We start from the raw sequence: 26,740 nt of genomic DNA on the forward strand, positions 1-26,740 counted from the left end.
AAAATGAAAGATGTACAAATCTATATGAACTATAGGGAAAAAAGATAATAAATAAAATTCACTGACTTTCTTAAAATAAAAAAAAAACCTCAAACAAAAAGTCCCAGGAATGCTACAGTTAAAGTTCATAACTTTGACAACAATTGAAAAATTCTATAAGTATCCAGAAAGAAGCAGTTCAAGTACCATGTGACCATGCATTCTACTAAAAATAAGAGATCTTGTAATACAGTATCCTTGAAGGTAAAAGATACAGACTTCCAACTGAGAAAAACTTATTCTTCAAAAATGAACATAATACTACAGGGTAAAAATGGATTTTTAAAGGAATAAAAACTTCCAAGAGAAACCTATAAAGGTAAATTCACTTGAAAGACTAGAAAAGACTGTGTGATGTTGTAGCATCAACATTTTTACAGAGGGAAAAGAAATGAATGTTCCTTTAGAGACTTAATGTCTTTACAGAATATCAGTTGAGTTAAGTAAGCAAAAATAGAGAAACTGGTTGGAGAGAGAGGAAGATGAATTCTATTCTGAAGGTTTGAAGAAAAGAAAGAGAAAGTTGAATAAAAAGAATATACTAGTATAAAAAGAAGGAAGAAAGGGGTTGAATCACTAATTCCATAATCAAGATGCTTTAAAAAATGAGGGATTGAAAAAAATAGACATTACACAAACCTCATTCTTATCTGAAACTGACAAAATAATATTGAAAACATATACTTTATAATATAGTTCTTTGGGTTTTGATGGCTCAGAGTGAGTGTAACTAGCTATTTCCTTTTTGTTCTAGACAGAAACACTGAAGGTCTTCTGCTCTCAAATTGAATTTTTTTTTTCTGTTTTTGAATGGGCAAATCCATCTTTTGCTTCATTTCTTACCCAACTTAAATCACTGAATGGATGTTGCCTCAGATAAACTGATATCTGGGAAAGACCTTACAAAGAATAGAATTTCTTGAAATAGAGTTCTGGAAACCAGGCATTGGTAAATCTGTTGGGATTCAAAGGGAGTTACTGGACTATGCCTTAAACCCAAATCACTGGCTCTCACTGACTGGCCAATAATGAGCCACAACCCAAGTCTCAGGTGGCCATTATTTCAGTTTTATTGGCTCAGAGTGACTGTAAATAGCAATTACTTCTGTTCTGGTCAGAGACCCTGATGGTCTTCCTCTCCCAGACTGATTTTTTTTAAGTAGATAGAGGACATTTTTTGCCTCATTTCTTACCTAGTCTTAATCACTGAATGGGTATTGCCTTAGATAATCTGAGACCTGAGAAAGATCTTAACTTAAAAATGACCAAGGTCTCCCACTGCATCCAGGGTCACATCAGTCATCCTTGTTTATATCTTGTCATTGGAAGCAGATGGCTCTAGAGGAGAGAGTGAGGTTGATGACTTTTCATTTGGGGGAGAATCACTGCATCACTTAAATCCAATTCACTTGCAATTCAAGACATCTCCCTCCTGATGTCATTTGTCCTCTTGGAGAATGAAAGAACAACAATGACAGTAGCTAGGAAGGAATAGCTGTGAGCAAAACAAACTTCCTGAAGTTGAAAAACAAATTAGAATAGGAGTGGAGGGAGGAAAACAAATAACTAGAATATACGGAAACACTCATCAATTGGGGAAAGACTGAATAAATTGTGGTGCATTATTGAAATGAAATATTATGAGTCAATAAAAATGATGAAATATATGACTTCAGAGAAATTTGGCTCATAAGAACCAATGCAGAAGAAAACAGAAAAAAGAACAATTTATAGACAGATAATGACAATGTATGGCAGGAGGGAAAAGCTGGATTTGGTATCAGGAGACATGGGTTCAAATCAGAGCTTTAGCATCTATGTTGGCCAATTAATCAATAAATATGTAAGAAGTGCTTGTGAAGTGGCAACTACTGCTTTAGATGGTGGGAATACAAAAAACAAAAAAGAAACAGTTCCTCCCTTAAAGAACCTTGAATTCTCATGGGGGAAATAATATGTACATGTTAATATATACAGAATATATACAAATTGAATACTAGACAGGTTTGGGAGAGGGAGTCCTTAATGAATGTATGGGGTTTAAACTGAGGATAGAAAGAAGTCAAAGAAGTCAAAAGTAGAGATAAGAAAGTAGTTTATTGCAGGCACAGCCTCAGTTTCTTCATTTGTTAAATGATAAAGTTGGACTAAATGACCTTCCAGATCTAACTCTAGAATCTATGGCACAGGGATCTTAAACATTTTTGTTATGTCATGGACCATGTTGAAAATCTAGTGAAGGGTTAGACCCCTTTTTAGAATAAAACTTTTTATGAATAAAATAAAACTTATAGTGATTCAAAGGAAACAAAATATATTGAAATAGAGCCATCACAATTAAAAAAAATTCACAGAGCCCAATTTAAGAAACCCTGCTCTACGAACAAAGGAATTTTTATTAGCTAGATAAAAAGTAGTTTTAGCTACTTATAAGGTAGGATATTTAATTTAAAAATCACATGCTTAGCTGTCTCTCCAGAGGACATAGGATTAATGGTACAAATAAAATTTTACTCATCATTTTTGTCTTATAAATTCCTCAGGTAATAGCCAGAGTTCATGAGATTCATATATGGGTATTCCACTTTGTTCAGCCAATTAATTAGCTGCATGGAAAACTAATCCATCAGTTTATCTTTGATGGGTAGCATAATACTAACTTCCCAAAAGATTATAGAAGTCCAAATACTACAGTTGAAATATTACACTCATATTCATATTTACTAGATAATGTCTATGGCTTCAATATCATCTCTCTGGTATTTTCATGGGGCATAGGGAAATGATGATTTTCTTTATTATTCTAAATTGCAACAAATAACACTAATAAACCCAAGAGTTAGATGTAACATTATATTAAATTAAATCATTAGTTCCATCATTTAGCTTTTTTCTTTTAAAAATTTTAAATGAAATTTAAAAAATCATCTTGTTAGTTTTCATGTCCTTATCTAATGTTGTTTACTTTTAGATATTTCATGAGATCTTGTTGCTATTAATACTATTTTTACATATTTATAGACAGTATGTATTGTTCTGATTCTGTTTTCTTCTCACTACACCTCTTATACCTTCCCATATTTTTTTAGCATTCTTCCTATTTGTTGGAAAGATATTCTGTTATGCTAATATATACTATAATTTATTCAGTTATTTCTCGATCATTAGATCTTTGTGCCCAGTTTTCTTTTCTACCATAAATAAAACTGCTATGGATATCTTAAGCTTTTGTTTGTTGTTTTATTATTTCAAGAACATACTTTTGCAAGTCTTTATTCTGAAATGTATTAACTCAATGTTCCTGGGCAAGTCATTTACCCTCACAGTGTTCTAAACAACTGACTATAAATTGCAGAACAGTTGCATTAATGGTAGGAGTTTCCTCATGTCAATGAAATTACAAGGAAATCTGGACAAAACAAAACAAAGAAAACTAGACACGCAACAAAGCAAAGCAAAATAAAACTCAAAAAAAACCCTAAACTACAAAGCAGACATACACACACATACATACATACATATATACATGCAACATACTGCAAACATAGGGTACAACCTTAGTTGTATGAAAAGAAAGGCATTGAAGGCATAATACCTGAGGTTAAATTCTTATCTGTTACTTACCTTCACCCACTCCTCTAACATCTGTGGTCCTCAGTTTTTTTTTTTGTTTGTTTGTTTGTTTTTAATATGGGTTGACTAAATGATATTTAAGGTTTGTTCTAGCTCTGAATCTATAGTCCCATGATTTATGGCTGTTATTGTATGTTTCCATATTATTTTAAAGGAAGATTGTATCAATTTACAGCTCCTTCAGCAAAATCATGATGCATCTTTTCCCCCTCTCTATAATCTCTACCTAATCACTGAAATGTCTCTTTAATTACTTTTGCTTGTTTGGCAGGGCAAAATATCTTCAGGTTCTTAATGCACGTATACATATGAATGAGTATAAACCCATACCTACAAATACATGCATGTATATGCACATGTGTATATGTGTACATAGATATGAATGTGTGATTATATATTGACTATACACCTGTGCCTACAAATGTGTATATATGTACATTACATATATGCATATACGTAAAATATATCTATACTTAAATTAATATTCAGCTGATTATATAATATATATGTGTATATACATATATACAGAGAGAAAGAGTGAGAAAAAGAGATTACATTTACATCGATATATTAACTTAAGAACTGAGTACATCCTTAGTTCATGTATCAGCTAAGCTATTGTTCTTTCTCTGATAGATTTATGTCAACTACTTACTGATATTAGAAATTAGATTATTGGAAGAAATATCTATAAACCAAGATTTTCTCCTCAGTCTAATACTTTCCCTTTAATTCTAGCTGTCTTGCTATTTTTGGTAAAACAAAGTTATAATCAAATCCATCAGTTTTATTTTCTACAATTCATTTTATTGACTGAATAGATAATGTTTGTCCTTACCATAACAACAGTGAATTTTGTATTACGTTATTCTTTTTTGTTTGTTTGTTTTTAAAATATTTAGATGATTGAACCATTTGTTACTTACTACAATTTATGATGGGAGCTGGAAGCTTAATACATTTTTTGCCATACTCCCAGTATCCCCAAAAGATTATACTGAATAATTACTTACTCCCTCCTCTAATGTTATATGATCTTGGGTTTATCAAATCTCTTATATGCTTTTGATGCTAATTCTGGAATATATATCACATATCTATATATATGTATGTGTCTGCTACTCTATTATTCTACTTTTCATTCAGTTTTGTTTTCTGTTTTCTGATGGGAACTGATTTCTTCAAGATGAAAGTCTCCCTTTCATTTTTAAAAAGCCTCCTAATGCATCTGGATTAGTCCATAAATTCAAAGGTTATGATTTTATCTAAATCTTTAATAAAAAAGAATAATGATTTCCCTCATACAAATAATATTAATCCTTCCTCAGCCTTCACCCTGAAACATACATTGCACTAAATCCATTCCCATCTATTAGCATTTTCTTTTTTGTGAGAGAGAGGATTTTGGCTTATATCCTATATATTATATTATATTATCTCCTATATTTAGGTACATACATATAAATAAATCGTTTTATTTAAACATCTCAAATCTTTGCTGAAGAGACTCACAAGTAGGGACTTATTTTAAGTAGCTCCTTCTATTGCCAGGTAGCACTTGTCAGTCAGTCAACAAGTATTTTATTAAGTGCTTACCACTTGTCAGGCATTATGCCCAGCATATCCTAATATTGAAATGGCAGAACCTTCTTTCAACTATGAACCTTGACATTATCATCAGAAAAGACTCCTCAGTGGCTGAGGGAGTATTTTGTTGAAGGACAGAGATGTTTCCTAGAGGATACTCTAATTTGTTGCTTTCAGATCTGTTATCTCAGGTTGAGATGCACAGCCATATGATTTTAGCAGCAGAGCATAAAAGCTGTCTCCTGTGGTAAAAGTAGATATTGTGGTATTGGTATGGATGTGTTCAAGATATTTTGGCATTAGCAGTGTGAGTACTGCCTCCATCAGTACAGATTGCCTAACTTCTCTTCCTTTGTAATTCACATCTATGATGATCTATAAATCCTCTAATGTATATAAATATGGTACACAGTGAAAAGTAGAGAAGAAAGAGAAAGATATGCGCAATTAAATGCAGAATAGCAAGGAAAGATAAGGTTTTCTTATATGGGCAATGCAAAAAATAGAAGAAAGCAATAGAGTGGGAAAGACAAGAGAATTCTTCAAGAACATTAGAAATATTTAAGTAATATTTTATGGAAAAATAGACATAATATAAGACAAAAATCATAAGGATTTAAGAGAAGTGGAAGAGGTTGAGATGGCAAGAATAAACACACACACACACACGAAAGATCTTATCACTGATAACCATGATGGTGTAGTTGCTGATTTAGAGCAAGACATCTCAGAGAATGGACCTTAGGAAGCACTGGTAATAATATGACTGGTGGAGGTGATGGAATTCCAGCTAAGCCATTTAAAACCCTAAAAGATGATGGAAGCTCTCAAAGTGCTATGCTCAATATGCTAGCAAATTTGGAAAAGATTGGACTAGAAAATGTCATGTTATGTCCCAGTCCTAAAGAAGGACAATGTCAAAGAATGATCAAATTAAAGAGCAACTGCACTACTCCACATATCAGCAAGGTTATGGTTAAGTTTCTCCAAGTTAGGCTTCAGCAATATATGCACTGAGAATTACTAGAAGAACAGCCTGAATTTTGAACAGGCAGTGAGACTAGAGATCAAATTGCCAGCATTCATATAGAGCACTGAGACAAATTTAGAAGAATACAAGTCATTTCCTAATTGATAAATGGTCAAAGGATGTGAACAGGCAGTTTTCACATGAAGAAATGACCAGATCATCTTCCTCGTCTCTTAAGGTACCAAGAATGTGGACCAAGAAGCAACAGTTAGAAATGAATATGGAACCACTTATGTGATGTTGGAAAAGGAGTATGCCAAGGTTTTATATTGTCACTTTCTTTATTTAACTTAGATGCATGGTACATCATGCAAAATGCTAGGCTCAATGAATCAAAAACTGGAATTGAGGTTGTTCAGAGAAATATCAACAATCTCAGAGATGGAAATGCTACCTCTCTGATGACAGAAAGTGAAGAAGAATTAAGAAGCTTCTTGATAAGGGTGAAAAAGGAGATTGCAAAAGCTGGCTTGAAGCTTAAAATTAAAATCAACTAAGATCTTGGCAACTGATCCTATCACTTCCTGGCAAACAAAGGGAAGGAGAATGGAAGCAGTGTCAGATTTTATATTTTTGGGCCCAAAGATCACTGCAGATGGTGACTGTAGTCATTAAACTAAAAGATCCTTAATCCTTGGAAGGAAAGCTATGACTAAAAAAGCAGAGACATTACCAAGAAAGGTCCACATAGTCAAAGCTATGGTTTAACCAGCAGCAGTGTATGAGAGAACTGGACTACGAGGAAAGCAGGGTTTTTGAATTATGATGCTGTAGACTTTTGAGAGTCTATTAACTGGAATGTCAAAAACTGAAACTCAGACTTAAATACTTTGGACATATAATAAGAAGATGGGACTCATTTGGAAAAGACCCTCATGTTGGGGAAGATTGAAAGCAAAAAGCAGAGAATTAGATGGATAGATGGTATCACGGAAACAATGAACATGAACCTGGACAGACTTCAAGGGATAGTGGAGGATAGAAGGCCTTGGTATGCATAGGGTCACAAAGAGTTGGACATGACTGAATGACTGAACAACAACACTTAGGTAAGTTCTTATTTTTTATCAGTCCTTATCCTTTAATGATATTTCCTGATTTATTTGGGGCAACTTCCTTGGTAACATGCTAAAATCTACTGAAACATGTTAGGTGTCTTTTTGTAGTCCTTTGGCTCACTTGCAAGGGTGAGGTGTTTAGAATTTAGTGCTTTATGATTTGCAGTATTATGGGGAGAATACTAGTACTCAGCTACAGGTTTTTGAGTAGCAAGTCTTTGGCACAAGATGGTCATGGGCATGACAATGAATTACACTAGAATTTTTTGTATATTATTCTGTGAACGTAAGCTATACCAGATTCAAAATTTAAATTGAATACACATCAAAAACCAGGGTCTCTGCTATTGTTATTGATGTATCCAGTGATTTGCAGGTATTTGAGTTTATACTGGTCAGCATGGAGAATGATAAGGTTTTAGATCCATTCCAGGTCAATTCATATAGTTATCAAAACTAATCTTATGTTTCTTTTTATAAGTAAGTGAAGCTCAGAGATGTTATATTCTGGACTAATAGTTCAATTTGCTTAGTGGATTACAATTTAAAAGGTTTGATCCTAACAACAAACTTATAAGCCAGAAAGTTTTAGTACCTCTATTTTATAGATGAGGAAATAAAAGTTGAGAAATGTCTTGACTTACCCAAGGCCACACAGCTAATATTTGTCAGAGACTTCCAGAATATTGAACTTCCCATTATAATCAATAACATATACATAGTGCTAAGCACCTTACAATTAGCATTTCATTTGATCCTCACAACAATTTTAGGATTTATGTAGATAAGAAAACTGAAGTTAAAAAATGTCATGACTTATCCAAGGTCACAGAACTAACAAATGTCAGAGACTGTCAGGTGATTGAATATTCCACAAGCCAATGCGTGGATATCGTTTTTATAATTGCAATTATTCTTGCCAAATTTTGTAATAGAATTGTGCAAGAACTCCACAAGAGGTAAGTACAAGGGAATAACTGCTTTTAGGTTGCGCATTGCCATCTTAATTGCTATTTGCTTTGTAATATCTTTCACCATGGAGGGTTATGGGGAATTAATGAAGTTTTAAGTCCCTGGTGTTGCTGACTCTCTAGAAGGCCTGAATCTGAAAGGGCCAGGGTCTCACATTGCATCCTGGACCATCTCCAATCACCCTGATGAATATTAGGCCACTGGACCCAGATAGTTCAGGAGGAGAAAGTGAGGTTGGTGACCTTGCACAGCCCTCCCTCACTCAAATCAAAGTCAACTGCAAGTCATGTCATCATCGTGATGTCATGGTCCTCTTCAAGAATGAAGGACAAACACAACAACAACCTGAATAGGTAGGGTGTTTGTAGAGTACATGGATTTAACAACTGTCAGTGTGAAGTACTGCAAAATAAAAAATTTCAAACTAAGAATCAGCTAAATTCTTTGACTGTTGAGTTTGGGATGTGTGGGATTAGGGGGAAGGACAGCATTAACAATTCAATTTTCCAATCAGTTGATAATGATCAGCATACTGTTGTTTATTAGTGTCTGACTTTCATGGTTCCATTTGGGTTTTATTGGCAAAGATACTTTGGTAGTTTGCCATTTCCTACTTCTGCTCATTTTACAGATGAGGAAACTGAGGCAAACAGGGTTAAGTCACTCAGCCAGGGTCTGAGGCCAGATTTGAGCTAGGGAAGAGGAGTCTTCTTGACTCCATGCCTGGCACTCTATACACTACACCACCTAGCTGATCCTTCAAGGCAAACGTATAGGAGGTAATAAATGTACAGTAACTTTAATGCTGTATATAGGACATTGGTGTATGGCAGCAAATAGCAACAATTTCTCCTGTGATGTGGCAAGCTCTATAAAAGGGAAAACTCGGCATTAGTGACACAATTACCACTATCTCTTAGGGCCAGCAATTCCCAGATCTGCAATAAATTATATGACACTCACTGAATAAGTTCCCCTGTTGAAATCTTTAAAATAACTAAATGCTTGCTAAATAAAAGCCCCCAGGTCATAACTTCCCAAGGGGGTCATTACTATTTGAAGGAAACATTTTTTTTGTTATCATGACAACATATCCTTGGGAAATCTTTTCTTGTATAGCCTCTGTTTTATTTCAATCCAACAAATTCAATTCATCAGACATTTTCATTAAAGGCACATATAAAGACAGAAATAAAACAATCCCTGCCTTCCCAGAGCATACACTCTACTGAACCACCCAGGAGCTTCCTGGGGAGATAGCATCTCTGCATATTGACTCTACAAAAGAAGGGTGAGTCTCATTCACCAATCTATCAGTATACATCCACAGGAAAAAAAATCCAGTGAAATAACATTAGAATATGATATTGTTTGGGAGTTGGAAGGGAGGCCTGGAGTCTACCTGACCTAATCCTTATACCTCAACACTCCAACTTTCTCAGAGTTCAGTATCAAGTATTCATGAATGCCAAATAGTGGAAGGGGTATTACAGAGGCTAAAAGCATAGTCACATATTTGAAATAACCATAGTGGATCTGGAAAGTCATCTTACATTCATCTACATCCTTAATGTGAACCAGATTCCAGGAACCCTGGAGAGTTTGGTAGAGATTTTGGCTGCCTGGAGCTGGTCTAACAGGTCAGAGATTAGTGGGAACGGGCATTGATTGCAGATGTTGATAGCACTAAGGGCCTGGTAGTCATTATATAATTCACCCTCCACCCTTTTGTCTTCACATAGAAATTTCCAGGGCACCAATGGGGAGGCCAATAGCCAAATGAACTTCAACTTCTTTCCCATGCTTTTTTTTCTCCTGGGAAATTTCAGATGACCATCATCTTCTGATCTAATACAATAGTAAATAAGTAATGATAATAGGCAACATTTCTATTGTATTTGAAGTTTTAGAAAGTCCTTCACAGAATTTGGGATCCTGTCCAAATCCTAACCTAAAAGGAATCTCAACAAGTGAGCATGCAAATTCTGCTTGAAGACCTACAAAAAAATATGAATTCAGCACCTCTTGAAGCAGCACCCAATATTTTGGACAGCTCTAATTGTTAGGACATTCTGCATTTTGCTTTGTTTTCCCCTGACATTAAGGCTAAACTTACCTCTTCAGACTTTCCTCTTTGACAAATGGTTCTGCTCTTTAAGAACAAACAGAAAAATTCTAATCCTTCTTGCACATATGGAAGGTAGGTGGTGAAGTGCATAGAATTCTGGGCCTGGAATCAGGAAAACCTGAGTTCAAATCTAAACTCAGATACTTAGCAGCTGCATGATCCAAGGTAAATCACTTACCCTCTTTTTAACCACAGTTTTTTCATGTATAAAAAGGGGACAAAAATAGTACCTATCCCCCAAAGTTGTTACAAAGATAAAATGAGGTAACAATTGTAAAGTACTCAGCAGCGTTATTATTATTAACTTAGCACAATTATTTATTAGCATAATGATTATTAGCATAGTTTTATTATTTATAAAGATTATTATAAAGTTAGTATTATCAATACATTATTATTCACATCTCATTATCTGACAATAATATTAACATGGCAACACTCAAAATGATTTAATACATCAGTAATATCCTTCCCTGAATATTCTCTTTTACAGTATAAACTCAGTTTCTTCAAATGATTCTCATATGACAAGGACTCAAGGATTTTACCATCTGGGTTATGCTTCATTTCAATATCTTTATTAAAGGGTGGTTATCAGAAGTAAATGTAGTATTCTAGGTGAGGTCTAAATAGGACAAAGAATCTATTGCCTTGTCATTCCTGGAATCTGTGCCTGTCTTAATGAAATTCTAAGTTTTGAGCTTTTGATCCATTCATGAGCCCAAATCTTTTTTTTGCCCCTATGAAACTAGAGTGTGGCAGATACAGTATTGGACCTAGAGCCAGAAAGCTGAAACCCTTCCTTAGAGACTTACTGTCCCATGATGGGTAACTCTTTTGACTTCTCCATTTTATTTCCCTTATCTGTAAAATGGGCATAAGGATCATATCCCACCAGGCTTATAAGCATCAAATGACGAAACATATGAAAGTACTTGGCATACCTTATAGCATAAAATAAATGCTAGTGATGATGATGAAGATCAGGAGGAGGAAGAGCAAATTGATTTTTTTGAACAAGTACAAGAATTTAAATGTAGCCTTGTCAATTTTAAAATTTTTAGTTTCAGCCACTGGCCAAAATCTTTTTTTTGCATCCATACTGTGTCATCTTATATGCTAGCATCTCAGAATTGTTTCATTGGTGGATTATGTCATGATTATGTTATCTATGCACCTTATACTATCACCAGCTATAAAACCAGAGGACCTGAGTTAAAATTCTCCTTTGATATATCTTACTCATTTGACGCCAAGGAAGCCATTTAGCTTGTCTGAGCTTCCATTTTCTCCTTTGGGTGTTGGATTAGATAGTCTCTGAGTTCCCTTCCTGCTTAAAATCTAGGATATTATGATCCTGTATTAAAGAACACAGAGCCTAGAACATATCCCAAAAGCAGTTCAATGAAGACTTTTTATGTATACACATATACATATATACATGCATATGTGCCTACATACATATATACATGCAGACACATATGTTTGTATATCTACATACACACACATATATACACACATATATTTGTGTATATATATGTTTGTATATCTACATACACACACATATATATACACATATATATGTATATATACACATATACATATATGTGTATATATATATGTGAAACACTTCATTTGATCTCTAAAACAACCCTGTTGGATAGATAATTGTATTGTTATTCTGATTTTACAATTAAAGAAACTGAAACTTAGAAAAATGGGGACTTATCCAAATTCAGTGTTGTTTTCATTTATTTCAGTCACATTCAGAATTTGAGGAAAAGAAACACAGCCGACCCTCAAAGGGGTTAAATTTTATTGATATCAAAACCACAGAAATATGGAGAACTAGTCTACAATGTCACCACTTGGGTCCCCTATGTCCTGAATTCAGACATACCAGAGTGCACATGAAGTTCAACCAAGAGTTAGCTTAAGAGTTTGCCAGATACTTAATGCTAAGATGTACAAAAAGGGAGGTAAAACCAATGAAAGCAAAAAGCACCCAAGGCACCTTTGAATACACCAGGCACAAATCAATTAGCTAAAGATGTGCAGAGGATTGGTTCATTTCCTTTGGTGCTTTGAAGCACCACTAATTTTACTAGGTTATACCCATGACTTCATCAGTCACTCAGACTATTATTTTCTACATGTCACGTGCAAATGTCTTCCTTTGGAGAAAAAAGACTCACATGATAAAAATCCCTCATAACTACAACATGCGATCCTTCTGATACAGGTGCTCTGGAACTGAAATGACACCAAAATATTACATTCAGGGGAATGGAAACTCTAAGGAATCTAAACAGATCTAGGAATCCTCAATGGTTTTTTTTCTTTTTTGGTTTTGGTGTGTGTGTGTGTGTGTGTGTGTGTGTGTGTGTGTGTGTGTGTGTGTGTATGTAAGGAAGATGTGATTTCCCACTTCAGGGTGGTTCCAGCAATTCTAACCAGTGCTCTTTGGCCACTTCCTCTGTAACATTTGGAGGGAAACTTCAAGTTGTAGAAATTACAACTAGTTAAAACATGACGGTGATCCAAACACTAAATGTCTAAAACCATGATGGGGAGATGGTGATCAAGTTGCACTGATAAAGAGCACCACTGTCCCTTTTCAATGTATGTTGTGAGTTCCCATATCTCTTTTGCCACCATCTTCAAACCAGTTTTTGAGATTCTTCAGCACTACCAGCTATACTTTGCTTCTATCAGTATTTTCAGCTGTCACATAAGTTCCATGCCATCGAAGTCCTCCCCTGCCAACCAAGATCCAGCATTCCCAGATACTACCATACCATTGTTTGTAGATGAAGGTCATACCCTGAAGAGAAATGAGTAGCCTCAGGTGGTCATGAGATCTCCCTCTTTGGACATCTCCAGGACTAGATGGCCAATTATTAGCATTTTTTGGAAAAGAGATGCTTCCTTGGGGATAAGTTCTACTTGATCATCAATAAGGTTGCATCAAACTCTGAAATTCTGTGATTTGGGGTATATACCTATTTTAGTACTGAAGGTCTTATTGAAGAACACTCACCCAGTATAGATACTCACCATCTCAGCAGATAGGCTAAACCAGGTTGAAGGTAACTGATGGGTCTCAAACCCATTAACAAGATGGGGGATGTCTACCTCAAGCACATGAAGACTTCCTCCAAAAGAATGGGTAGATGAGAACAGCTTCTTCCAATGGTTACAAAGGCAGCTAAAGAAAGTACTTCTTAGCAGTTAGAACTTGGTTAGACATCCAAAACCCCAAGGTCTTCCACTGCATTCTGGGCCATTATCAAGGCATTTTGATTTTCTTCCTGCCACTGGACTTTGATGAATGTTTGAGAGGGAGCTGACAATTTTGTGCAATTCTGCCTCATTTAGATCCAGTTCATGCTCAAGTCAAAACATCACCCATCACATTGTGATGTCATCAGTCCTCTTTGGAAACAAAGGACAATAGTGACACCTAACTCCAACATCAAATTTATTCCACATTACCTGCTCATATCTCTACTGAAGGCTATGTCTTGACAGCTGAAACAGTCCTCACTTCATAGTATGACAGAAGAGAGTAAAGGCTATAAAGAAGAAAAAACAAAAAGAATAAATTATCCAGGACTCTAATACTTCAAATCTCAATCTGAGAAATCTTTTTTTTTTTTATTAAATTTTTAATTTTGGGTTACAAATTTTCTCCCCTTTTTTCCCCCTCCCCCCCCAGACCCAAGTTTTCTAATTGCCCCTGTGACCTATCTGCTCTCTCCTCTATCCTCCCTCCCTGCCCTTGTCTCCGTCTTCTCTTTTGTCCTGTAGGGCCGGATAGCTTTCTTGACCCCTTAACCTGTGTTTCTTGTTACCCAGTGGTAAGAACATTACATTTGGTCCTAACACTTTGAGTTCCAACTTCTTTAGCTCCCTCCCTCTCTACCCCTTCCCCTTGGAAGACAGGCAGTTCAATATAGGCCATATCTGTTTAGTTTTGCAAATGATTTCCATACTAGTTGTGTTGTATAAGACTAACTATATTTCCCTCCATCCTGTCCTGTCCCCCATTACTTCTATTTTCTTATGGTCCTTTCCCTCCCCGTGAGTGTTGACCTCGTATTGCATTCTCCTCCCCATGCCCTCTCCTCTATCCTCTCCCCCTTCCTGCTTGTGCCCCTGTCCCCCACTCTCCTGTACTATGAGATAGGTTTTCCTATCAGAATGAGTGTGCATTATATTCTTTCCTTTAGTGGAATGTGATGAGAGTAGATCTCATGTTTTTCTCTTGCCTCCCCTCTTTATCCCACCACTAAAAAGTCTTTTGCTTGCCTCTTTTATGAGAGATAATTTGCCCCATATAACTTCTCCCTTTCTCCTCCCAATATTTCTCTCTCACTGCTTGATTTCATTTTTTTTTTTTTAGTATATGATCCCATCCTCTTCAATTCACTCTGTGCACTCTGTCTCTATGTATGTGTACGTGTGTGCATGTGTGTGTGTGTGTACTCCCACCCAGTGCTCAGATACTGAAATGTTTCAAGAGTTATAAATATTGTCTTTCCATGTAGGAATGTAAACAGTTCAACTTTAGTAAGTCCCTTATGATTTCTCTCCGCTGTTCGCCTTCCTATGGTTCTCTTCATTCTTGTGTTAGAAAGTCAAATTTTCTTTCCAGCTCTGGTCTTTTCATCAGGAAAATTTGAAAGTCTTCTATTTCATTGAAGGACCATTTTTTCTCCTGAAGTATTATATTCAGTTTTGCTGGGTAGGTGATTCTTGGCTTCAGTCCTAGTTCCTTTGACTTCTGGAATATCCTATTCCATTCCCTTCTATCCCTCAATGTAGAGGGTGCCAGATCTTGTGCTATCCTGATTGTATTTCCACAATACTTGAATTGTTTCTTTCTAGCTGCTTGCAATATTTTCTCTTTCACCTGGGAATTCTGGAATTTGGCCACAATGCTCCTAGGAGTTTCTCTTTTTGGATCTCTTTCATGCGGTGTTCTGCGGATTCCTTGAATATTTATTTTGCCTTCTGGTTCTAGAATCTCAGGGCAGTTTTCCTTGATAATTTCATGAAAGATGATGTCTAGGCTCTTCTTTTGATCATGGTTTTCAGGTAGTCCCAGAATTTTTACATTGTCTCTCCTGATTCTATTTTCCAGGTCAGTTGTTTTTCCAATAAGATATTTCACCTTATCTTCCATTTTTTGAATCTGCGCGGTATGTTCTGAGATATCTGTCTTTCTCGAAAAGTCCTTAGCGTCCATCTGTACCAATCCAGTTTTGAAAGATCTATTTTCTTCAGTGAGCTTTTGAATCTCCTTTTCCATTTGGTTAATTCTGCTTTTGAAAGCATTCTTCTCCTCATTGGCCCCTTGCACCTCCCTTGCCAGCTGAGTTAGGCTAGTTCTCAAGGTGCCAATTTCTTCAAGATTTTTTTGGTTCTCCTTTAGCAGGGAGCTGATCTGCTTTTCATGCTTCTCCCTCATCCCTCTCATTTCCCTTCCCAGTCTTTCCTCCACCTCTCTAACTTGATTTTCAAAATTCCTCTTGAGCTCTTCCATGGCCCGAGCCCATTGGGTGGGCTGGGACACAGAATCCTCGATTTCTGTGTCTTTGCCTGGTGGCAAACATTGTTCTTCCCCATCAGAAAGGAAGGGAGGAAGTGTCTTTTCTCTGAGAAAGTACCCTTCAATAGTTTTATTTCTTTTCCCTTTTCTTGGCATTTTCTCCAACCAGTGGCCTGACCTATGAATGTTCTCCTCACACCCACCTCGCCTCCTGGTCCTCCCAGCCAGCGTTTGGGGACTGAGATTCAAATGCTGCTTCCCGCCTTCGGATTTTTGGCGGGGGCAGGGCTGCTATTCAGTGTGAGAATTAAGTTCAGGTGGTCAGGGGCAGGGCCGCCTCTCAGGTACAGTTCCCTCTGGGGGTTTATGCACAGACCTTCCACAATGGATTCAGGCTCCTGCCCGTTTGGGGAGCCCGCGTCCGCAGCCGCCTCTCAGCCCCCACCTCCCGGGGGGGGGCCCAAGCCATGGGGGCACCCCACTCCCCTCTCAACCCGCCAAAGAGATTCTCTCACCCACCCTTGTCAGTCACCTGTTGGTGGGGGGGCCCGTGCCGCTGCTGAAGATCCCGCCTCCGGAGCCCTCTCAGATCTGTGCCTCTCGGATCCGCGGCGGCCACCGCCACCGCCACAGGTCCGGGCTGGGCTCCGCGTCTGCAGCGCGACGGACCTTTTGCGAGAGGTTTGCAGGTCCCTCTGTGGGTGGGGGGACCCGTGTGGCCGCTGGAGATCCCGTCCCTGTAGCCCTCTCGGATCTCCTCCCCTCAGTGTCGCGGCTGCGGCAGGGCCGCACTCCGCTCCCCGTCCCGGCGCCCAGTCGGCGACGCGAAGGACCCCCCGCGAGAGGTCCGCAGGTCTCTCCGGAAGAGAAATCTCCCTCGCTCCAATACTCCGTGGTCTCTGGGTGCAGAATTCACCCTGGCTTGGTCCCCTCTAGCCGTTCTGTGGTTTCTGTGTTCGGAGCTATGTGTATGTGCGTCTTTCTACTTCGCCATCTTGGCTCCGCCCCTCCAATCTGAGAAATCTTAACAGGAAAACAACACAAAACAAAATGACATCTAGTATATAACTTACACAGCATGGGTCAAAATGTTATTACAATAGACTCCAAGACTGGTCAAAATACAGTCATGCCCCAAATTACATTACCCTGACATCCTTGTTAGCAACAAAATCAACAATATTTAACCACTAAATTCAGTAATCATACCATAAACAGCCTGATTAAATTGCTTCATTAATTCAACAATTCAATTCAACAAATGACCAATGTGTTTTAAGGCACTGAAGTAGGCAAAGAAGATAGGAAGGCAAAAATTAAACACTTCTTTTCCTAGAAGAACTTACATTCAGTTTGGTGACTAGAATATATATGAAGACAAGTACATGAAAAGTGTACATGAAGTAAACAGTTTCACAGAAGGATAATATAACTAGTGGATTAGAAAATCCTAAAGATTGTCTTTGCAAAGTGAAATAGCAGAAAATCAGGTAGAAGGAAGAGTCCATAGGACAGTTTGGTTGGACTATGGAGTTTGGGAGGGTAATTGATATGAAATAAGTCAGGACAAAAATAAGCAAGAGTTATACTGCTAAGATATTTAACTACTAAACTTAAGAGTTTGTACTTTATCCTAGAGAAAATATGCAAACTCTGGAGATTCTTGGACAGGGGGCTAATAAGGCTAGACCTCTGGTCTAGGAAAATTATTTTGGTGGCTTCAGGAAGGATGAAAAGCATGCATATGGCTCTTTCCTAGAATTTGATATAAAAGGAAAAAGACGCATAGCTTCAGAGGATAACATTGATCAAGTCATCACCAGAAGATAGAAATCAAAGGATTTAAATGACAATAACTGACATCAACCTGAGCATGACAGGTCTAAAGTTTTAAAAGTTCTTTACGCAGCTCATTTCATTTGAATCTCAATCTGTGATGTAAATAGAAGTATTATTATTTCCATTTTACAAATGAGAACATAAAGGGTAATCAAGTTTGGATTACTTGCCCAGAGTCATATGTCTTTCATTCTGGAGGTGGGATTTGAACCAATGTCTTCTTGACTGTTCTCTATCCATTGAACCATGATATCAATATAAAGTTATTTGTTTTATGACATTTTATGTCATATGCTACATTTTTATTTGACTGAGTTAATGACTTGATGTGAGTTATTATTTGTATATAAATAAAAATACATGTAAAAAATTAAATATTATTTGAAAGAAATGAGACTTCAGTAGAGAATGAATTGGGAATTATTTTGATACATTTGATTCTTCAATATCTATTGATCTATCTGCTTACTTTCGCATCTATACAAAATCTCTATAAGGGTCATCAACATACAAATTGAAAGCATCATCAATGAGGATATAGTAGGGAACAAGGGCAGCAACGTGGCACAGTAGATAGAGTGCCAAGCCTGAAATCAGGAACACTCAACTTCCTGAGTTCACATCTGGCCTTAGATATTTACACGCTTTGTGATCCCTGGCAAGTCACCTAACACTGTTTGCCTCAGTGTGGTCATCTGTAAAATGAGCTGGACAAGGAAATGGCAAACCGCTCCAGTATCTTTGCCAAGAAAACCCCAAATGGGGTCATGAAGAGTCAGACATGACTGAAATACTTGAATAACAATAAAGAAGGAAATAAACAGGTCTTCTGAAATGATATTCAATAATAGACCACATTTTACCAATTTCACAGGTGACTGAAATATGTAAAGAATATAAAGTCCCATTTTATTTATTGATCACAAAAAAAAAATCAGACTTGGTAGAAAAAATGCTATTTTATAGTCTTCTTTATAAAGGAAAGTATGCCCTATAATGATTAATCAAGATTTATTAAAAGATATAACAACAAAAATAAACCTGTTTGGTGTCCTGCTGATGAGAAACATCCAATGATACATGAAACAGGGAGATGTTATTTTAAAAATATTCTATGCTGTGATGAGGGGCATCTTAATTCTTTTGTATGATAAGGTCCTCCAAATGCTCCTAATTTTGATATTTTGTTAGTTGCATCAAAAGTGAAACTATTTCAGAATCTCCTGGATTTGGAATTAATCAAAAGTGTTTGATTTGTCTTTCTACACAGTAAAGACCAAATGAATGAAAAATATCTATTGCCTAGATATCATGATACATTTGAATGGATACTTTGTAGGGCTTCCAACAGCACATATATCTGGGACAGATCACACAAAGATAATGAGGTAGGCCCTGAGTTGAAAAAAGATGGATAAAGTGGGTTGGATTTATTTTAGGAAATTGTAAAGCAATTTTACTGACCTATAACAGCAAAGGTTCATATTTAATTTAATTTAATTTAATTAGTTTTTTGCTGCATGTCAGGTTCTGAACTGTTGTCATTCCTCTTGCCACCCTACACTAGAGAAGGCCATCACTTGAAACACATACACACAGACACACACAGACACACACAGACACAGACACAGACACAGACACACACACATACATCTCCCTCCCTGTTTCCCTACCCTGCACTAAAGAAATTTCAAATGATAGCCTATAGTGCAGATTAGGGAGCGAAGGAGGGACAGACACTCACACACACACACCCGTGGGGGCATGTGCATGCATGTAAAACCATACTATGCATACTTCTATTATCAGTTCTTTATTCTGAAGGTCGATGGCATTTTCCTTTATAGATGCTTTGTAGTTGATTTGAATATTTATAATCAAATGAATATAGCTAATATAAGCTAATGAATAGCTTAGTCATTCACAGTCATTCTTTGAACAACATTATTCTTCCTATATATAATGCTCACTTCACTCTTCATTTTTTCATGCAAATCTTTCCACTTTTTCCCTAAAATCAATCTGTTTATAATTTCTTAGATCACAGTAGTATTCCATAACAATCATATACCACAACTTACTCAGTCATTCCCTAATGGATGGGCATCCTTTCAATATCCAATTCTTTGCCAAGACAAAAAAGGTGTTATAGAATAATTTAGAACATATAGGTTCTTTTCCTTCCCTGATTTCTTTGGGAAACAGACCTAATAATGGTATTACTGGGATAAATGGTATATACACAGTTTGATAGCTCTATGGGCATAATTCCAGATAGCTTTCTTAAATTGCTGAATTAGTTCTCAGTTCTACCCACAGTGTATTAATGTCCCAATCTTCCCACATCTCCTGCAACATTTGTCACTTTCCACTTCTATCATTTTAGTTAGTGATTAGTGTGACGCTATCTGAAAGTTGTTTTGATTTCCATTTCTCAAATCAATAATGATTTAGAGCATTTTATATGCCTATATATAGCTTTGATTATCTTCATAAAAATTATCTGTTCACATCTTTTGACCATTTATCAATTGGAGAATGACTCATATTCTTATAAATTTGACAGTTCTCTATATCTTTGAGATATGAGACCTCTATCTGAGGAATTGTCTTTGCAAAAATTCCCCCAAATTTCTGCCTTCCTTCTAATCTTGACTACATTAGTATTATTTGTATAAATCCCTTTGGATTTAATGTAACCAAATTACCCATTTTGTATGTCACAATGCTATCTCTTGTTTATTCATAAATTCGTCTCCTTTCCATAAACCTGACACATAATACAATCTATGATCTGCTGATTTACGTATTATATCTCCCTTTATGTCTAGGGCATACATTCATTTTGCCCTTATGCTGAGAAATGCTGTAAGATATTGGTTTATACCTAGTTTCTGGCAGATTGCTTTCTAGTTTCCTCAACAACTTTTACCAAATAGTGAATTTTTATCCCCAAAGCTTTACTCTTTTTGTCAAGCAGAATATCACTATAATTGTTCACTATTGTTGAAGTCTGAAAGGCCAGTATTTTCACTGGGATTTTTTTTAAACTACTGTTGCTATATGCCAATAATACCACTGCCTCCTAAGAACCAAAAATGAGCATCACACAGAAAGCAAAGGGAAAGTACAGAGTAGGCTTGAGTAAGTCATGAATTATGATAAATGAAGAATTATATGGGGAAACAAAGGAGTCAATATCATCAAAGAATTGTATGACCAAATGAGATGGACTGATAACCTAGAGAATGCTGCATTGATATCTCTGAGATGTCAGGAGAAAGTCAGGAAGGCCTCTAGCACATTGGATCTCCTCTTCCTTGGATGATTCTCTCCCCTTTCTATTAAATTATAAATACTTTAAGAGTAAGGGACATGGCAGTTATTTTTGTGGGGATGTGCTTCAAAAGAAGAGATTAGAATCATAAGATATGGATTTTATTTCTGGTATCACTGCTTACAGTTTGTGTGATTTTCACTGTCACTTAACTTCTCTGGATCTCTGTTCAATCATCCGTAAAATGAAAGGATTGTTCTAAATTATCTCCAGGGTCCTTACAGTTCTAAATCTATGATTTGACCCTATGATTTGCCTCCAACTAGAAATAAAACTATGCTAGCCTAACCCACTTGGAGTCTCATGGCTTCAGAATTTCCTTCCCTTTCAATGGACTAGGTATTGTTATTAAATAAAATCTGGTATAATAGACAGTCTGGAAGCCTAATGTAAGATCTATTAATGTGAATTCAAAAGAGAAAGCGTTTTTTTCCCTTCTTTCTATTTGCATCCTCAGCATATAGCACAGTCCTAGCCTACATAGCTACATGATAAATACTTAATGAATGCTTGTTGACTGATCTATCAATTGATTTAATTGAGCAAACTAATCCTGATTGCTCAGTCCCTCCTGGAATGGTAGAATGACACTAATTGCAATCTGGTTTCTGTATACATGTCTACAGTTAGTAGCACAAAACAAATCACATTCAGGACATGTAATTCTGGGAGAATCTTTACAGAGAGAAGGAGGAGGAAGAGGAAAAAGGGGAGAGAGAAACTGAGAAACAGAAATAAAAAGAAATAATAACAGTAGGCTGGAACATATGAAGAGAGAACATTGCTCTTTGAGGAAGCCACATGGACCCAATGAATCTTTGCCATTCCCACTATTTTGCACTGAAGAAATTACATGTCTAGCAGCATGTAGGCCTATATATTGGAACTATCAGCCCAGTCTTTGCTCTGAAAGTACAAAGGGAGAACTGGAGAGCATATACTATTTCCCTGCCCTGAACAATCAGTCAGTCCAAAGAACCAAAACTCCTCAAAGCCCTCATGTCATTATGCTTTGGTAGGTTATTGGCAGTTCAAAGGATCATATATTTAGACCTGGAAAGGTACCTTAGGAGGCACTGAAGCAACTTTCTTCCACTGTTGAAAAGGAGGCAGGACAAAGCATGTCAAAGATGATTGCATTACAAAGATTACTCAGGAAAAACATTGATTTTGGTGCATCTCAGCTCATGGATTCATCAGTCATATTTGTGCTCCAGAGGGAACCTTCTAACTTTCAAAAAACCTGGTTAACTCTGGATGCTCCAGTGCCATTAAGGGTAACTAGCCTCTTTCCCAGATAAGCATCCTTAATATAAGCATTTGAGCAAAGAGACAAGCTCTTCATATTAAGTTAGGGCTCTGCTAGAGGTGCTCGTGTTGTTTCTCAGTATCAGTGCCTGAAGCAGACCTTGTCCTCAGTAATCTAACTGTCCTCTAGGTCAGGAGCAGAGCCACACAAGTGTAGCAGCAAGCACGTTGACACATCCAGGATGGCCTGCTAGCACAGATTCTGAGATCTGCTTTTCTAAAATGAAAGCAACTTTTAAGGGGTCAACAATCTACTTTAATTACATATACTAACAGAGAAAATACAAGCAGAGAAATAAAGACCAATAGACAGGGCTTCTAACTATCTGACCATGAGCAATACATATCTCACAGATCAACAGACAGATCCAACTGTCTGACCATTACATATATACATAGTGACCAGAGAGAGAAGCACCAGCATCTAGGTTTTCAAAGCCAAGGGGTGTGGGGGTGTGGGGAGGACTTCTTAATGGCTACCCAGAGACTCTCATCTTAAGTCTCATCTTGAACACGAACCTTCTTCTAAACAGTAAGCCTCCAAAGCAAAACCTCACCTCAGAGTATATCTATACACTTCTCAGAGCCAGAGGGCACCACTCTCATGACCCAGTGCCTCATTAGCAATTAACAAAAAGCATGGATCTTCCTACAAACTTCCCTTAATCTGAGACCCATTAATGGGAGAGGAGGAAGATTTTCATTAACATAAATCTCATTAAAATTACAATAAGTCAGTAAGCATCTGGTCACCTAAACAGATAAAAGGTACCAGATTTTGTATCATTCATTCTTCTTGACCAGAAAGGAGATCAAAATCTTTAATTTGATATTTTGTTCATTTTAATATCTTGGTCATGACTGCTCAATTTATTATATCAATTAAATTAATTCATTGCTACACAGCATAGAGTATGGGGCATTGACCTAGGATCCTGAAAGACCTGGGTTCAAGTCCTCTCTCTCTTCTATACTGCTTGTGTCTCTGGGCAAATTATTTGACCACTCACAGCCTCAAGCAACTCCCTAGGATTATAAATTTCAAACAAGGTGTTGATGTACATTCAGGGGTGTGAAGAGGGAGTTTCCTTATAATAAGTCCTTGTTACCAATGAAATCACAGGTGTAATCCCATCCCCACATTAATTTTTTTTCTTTCATATGAAGGTCTATACATCATAAGTCAAATGTGAGGGGTAGCATGACTTAGTGGTCTTTTCTCAGTCCTCATTCTTTTTGACCTCAGTAAGAAAGAACTTGACTATAAAAATGTTCCTATGGTGATAGGAAAGATCAAGACATTAACTCAGAAGAAGATAATAATGTCAAAACAGCTACAAGCAAGGCTTCAAAGAAAACAAGTAAATGAGATAAAAATCCAAGAATTCTTGGAAGAGCTTAAAAAGGATTTAAATAATTGAATTCTAGAGGTAGAGCAAAAATTGGGGAAAGAAAAGAGAGCGATGGAAGAAAATTATGAAAACAAAGTCAACAGTGGGATAAAAGAGACACAGAAAAATACTGAAGAAAATAGCCCCTTGGGAAACAGAACTAGTCAAATGGTAAAAGAGGCACAAAAATCCACTGAAGAGAACAACTCCTTAAAAAGCAAAAATTCATTGAAGAAAAAATATCTCATTAAAAAAAGTAGGATTGGACAAATTGTTTGTTTTGGGGGAGGTGTACAAAAGCTCATTGAAGAAAATAATTCCTTAAAAATTATGATTAGACAACTGTAAGCTAATGACTCCATAAGACATTGAGAAAAATAAAACAAAATCAAAAGAATGAAAACAGAAGAAAATATGAAATACTTTTTTGGAAAAGCAACAGAACTGGAAGATAGATTAAGGAGCTAGATTAAGCTCCTTAATCTATAGATAGATTAAGCAGCTAGAATTATAACCAAGAATAATCTACCCAGGAAAACTGAATATAACCTTTGAGGAGAAAAAACAAAAAATGGATGTTTGATGAAATAGATGACTTGCAAGCATTACTGATGAAAAGACCAGAGCTAATTAGAAAATTTGACTTTCAAATATGACTGAAAAGAAGCAAGGTAAAGATGAAATAGAAATCATAAGGGACTCAAAAAGATCAAACTGTTTGCATTCCAGGAAGGTGATATTTATAACTCCTAAGAACTCTTATTATTATTATTATGGCAGTTTGAGGAAGTACACATACACAGAAGGCATGCGTGTAAGGTGAGTATGATGGGATGACTTAAAAAAAAAACAGGTTTAGGGTTCAGAAGGAGAGATGCACTGGGAAAGTGGAGAAGGGAGGGCAAGAAGAGGAAAAATTAAAAAAGCTTTTATAATGGAGGGGAAAATAAGAGGGGTAGCAAGCAACACTTGAACCTTACTGTAATTAAAACTGGTTCAAAGAGGAAATAACATAAATACTTGAGTGGGTATAGAAATATATCTTATTTTTCAGAGAATCAGGAGGAGAAAAGTACAATAAAAGGGGATTGGGTATGAAAAAAGGGAAGGCAGATTAAGGAAAGCAGTGGTCAAAAGGGAAACAGATTTTGGAGGAGGCATAGGGTAAAAAAGCAGAAAGAGGAGGATGAACAGGGAAAAATAGAATGGAAGGAAATACACAGTCAATAGTCATAACTGTAAATATGAATAAGATAAACTCCACCATGAAATGGAAGTACATAGAATGGATTAAAAATCAGAATTCAACAATAAGTTGTTTACAGGGAATAGAGTTCAAACAGAGATGCACACAGGAAATAAAAATAAGGGACTCAAGTAGAGTCCATTATGCTTCAGCTGAGTTAAAAAAAAAAAAATATACCAGAAGTAGCATTCATGATATCAGAAAAAGACAAATCAAAAATAGACCTAATTAAAAGAAATAAGCAGGGAAACTACACTGTGCTAAAAGATATCATAAGCAATGAAGTATCAATATAAAAAAAATACACCAGATAACATAGCATCCAAACTTTTAAAGGAAAAGTGAAATGATTCACAGTTGGAGATAGAGAGTAAAATTATACAAGAGGGGGAATTCAACTTTCCTTTCTCAGAACTAAATAGATCTAACCATACACTGAACAGGAAAGAGTTAAGAAGATGAAGAGAATTTTAGAACAGTTAGATAGGATAGACCTCTAGAGAAAGAAAAAAGAATGGGAATGTAAAGGAGAATATCTTTTATTCAGTTGTACAGATCACTTTCACAAAAATTGACCCTAAACACTTCACAACCAAAAACAGGAAAGTGGAACTGTTATATACACCCTTTCCAGAACATAATGTGATAAAAAAAAATACATTCAGTAAAGGGTTGTGGAAACATAGATTAAAAATTAATTGGAAACTAAATAATCTAATCTTAAAGAGTGGGTCAAGAACAAATCACAGAAACAATTATTTGACCAAAGAGAATGATAGCAATGAGGCAACAAACCAAAATTTACATGTTGTAGTCACAGCTATACTTAGGGGAAAATTTACATGAATAAAATGATCAAAAATATGCATCAATAAAACAGAAAGGCTAGACTGACCCATTGGGCATGAAATTTTAAAAATCAAGTAAAGTAATTTGAAAACTTGTTCTAGAAAAAAATTTTAAAACCTCAATTAATTACTAGATTGGAAATATTGAAAATCAAGGAAAGATTAATAAAATTAAAAGAAAATCATTCAACTTATCAATAAAACTAGGAACTAGTTTTATGAAAATAACTAATAAAATAGATAAATTATTAAGAAATTTGATTTTAAAAATTTAGCAATATCAAAAATGAAAAAGAAGAATTCACCACAAATGAACAAGAAAGTAAAATCATTATTAGGACCTCTCTTGCCCAAATATATACCAATAAATCTTATAATCTTAATGAAATAGAAGACCATTTCAAATATATAAATAATCCAGATTAACAGAAGAGGAAATAGAGTTCACAAATAACCTTATTTTCAAAAAGGAAATTAAGGAAACATCAATGCATTCCCTAAAAAAAGTCTCCAGAATCATTTGGATTCAGAAGTGAATTCTACCAGATATTTAAAGAACAACTAATTCTAATATTATATAAACTGGAAAAAAAAGACAAAGAAGTAGTCCCAACAAATTTCTTTTATGTCACAAATATGGTGATGATACCTAAACCAGAAGGCAAAAATAGAGAAGGAAAACTATAGGTCTTAATTCCCTAATGAATATTATTACAAAAATTTTAAATAAATAAATTTTAAATAAAATGCTAGCAAGGAGATTAAAGCAA

At 36.0% G+C, this 26,740-nt stretch overlaps 1 long non-coding RNA gene across 2 annotated transcripts in view; it reads right to left on the reverse strand.

Annotated features, from left to right (window-relative positions):
* LOC140501582 (uncharacterized) overlaps positions 1–13,590 on the reverse strand; it is a 110,007-nt gene extending 96,417 nt beyond the window's left edge. For both annotated transcript variants that reach the window (XR_011966253.1, XR_011966252.1), the window contains exon 1: positions 13,505–13,590. This is a non-coding gene — a long non-coding RNA (uncharacterized lncRNA). The remainder of the gene's footprint in view (positions 1–13,504) is intronic.
* Positions 13,591–26,740: the final 13,150 nt, after the last annotated feature.

This window comes from Notamacropus eugenii, chromosome 4 (genome assembly GCF_028372415.1).
Source record: "Notamacropus eugenii isolate mMacEug1 chromosome 4, mMacEug1.pri_v2, whole genome shotgun sequence".
In the NCBI taxonomy this organism is placed as follows: domain Eukaryota; kingdom Metazoa; phylum Chordata; class Mammalia; order Diprotodontia; family Macropodidae; genus Notamacropus; species Notamacropus eugenii.